This window comes from Musca vetustissima, unplaced genomic scaffold, assembly GCF_032173495.1.
Source record: "Musca vetustissima isolate MV318-11 ecotype Yass unplaced genomic scaffold, APGP_CSIRO_Mvet_v1 utg246665, whole genome shotgun sequence".
Classification (NCBI taxonomy): domain Eukaryota; kingdom Metazoa; phylum Arthropoda; class Insecta; order Diptera; family Muscidae; genus Musca; species Musca vetustissima.
The window spans coordinates 2,936-3,696 of record NW_026873146.1 but is presented as its reverse complement, the minus strand read 5'-3'; the positions used below and the strand labels follow the sequence as shown (position 1 = coordinate 3,696).

Here is a 761-nt window from a genome sequence, read left to right as displayed (position 1 = left end):
ACATTATTTATATGTCAGTCACTTTAGAACGGACACATATTCTCGTTGTCCGTCTGTCTCTGGCCTCTACAAATGCACAGCACACCATTATTAAAATCTGTCATTTTATGTGAGGGCTTTTAATTTTCAACATCACAATAAAATGACTTAATGAGACACTCTCCTACCGACGCTATCGCATAAAGTGGCACTTTATGTGAACAGGTCTCAGTCGCAAGTGAAATAAAACGAAGTCAGGTTATTTGTTGATTAAGCAGTAGGTGGCCACAGAGGAGAGCTTTTCAATGGTAGTTTTTTAGACAATCGTATAAGATGTTGAAATGATTTTCATTAAGATGTAATTTTTATGTGATTGGATGTTATAAAAAAGAGATTGATAATAAAACGTAAACAATCAAGAGTGAATAGCCTTAATGAAAAATACAACAGGTCGTATAAGGAGCTCTAGAATTAATACACCCAAAAAGTTATGCCCCGGGTGAGGCTCGAACTCACGACCTTAAGATTATGAGACTTACGCGCTGCCTACTGCGCCACCGAGGCTATGTCAATATGGTAAATAATCAGGATTACAGCTGTGTGCCAATGTAAGATGAATAGAACGTTTAGCAAAATATATGTGAATGTGTGTGCATAATGTATTACGAAAGAAATTTTGTGGCACATCTAATCAATCTTTGTCTATACAGTGGGTGCAGAGCTCAAAAGACTAGAGAACTGCGGCAATTATAACCCTTTGTGGCCCAATGTTGCCCACAGGC

General features: G+C 37.8%; 1 non-coding gene across 1 annotated transcript; it reads right to left on the bottom strand.

The window, feature by feature from the left end:
- Positions 1 to 470: 470 nt before the first annotated feature.
- Positions 471 to 543, bottom strand: Trnam-cau (transfer RNA methionine (anticodon CAU)). The gene has a single exon. It is a non-coding gene; the product is annotated as a tRNA-Met (tRNA).
- Between the last annotated feature and the right edge of the window lie 218 nt (positions 544 to 761).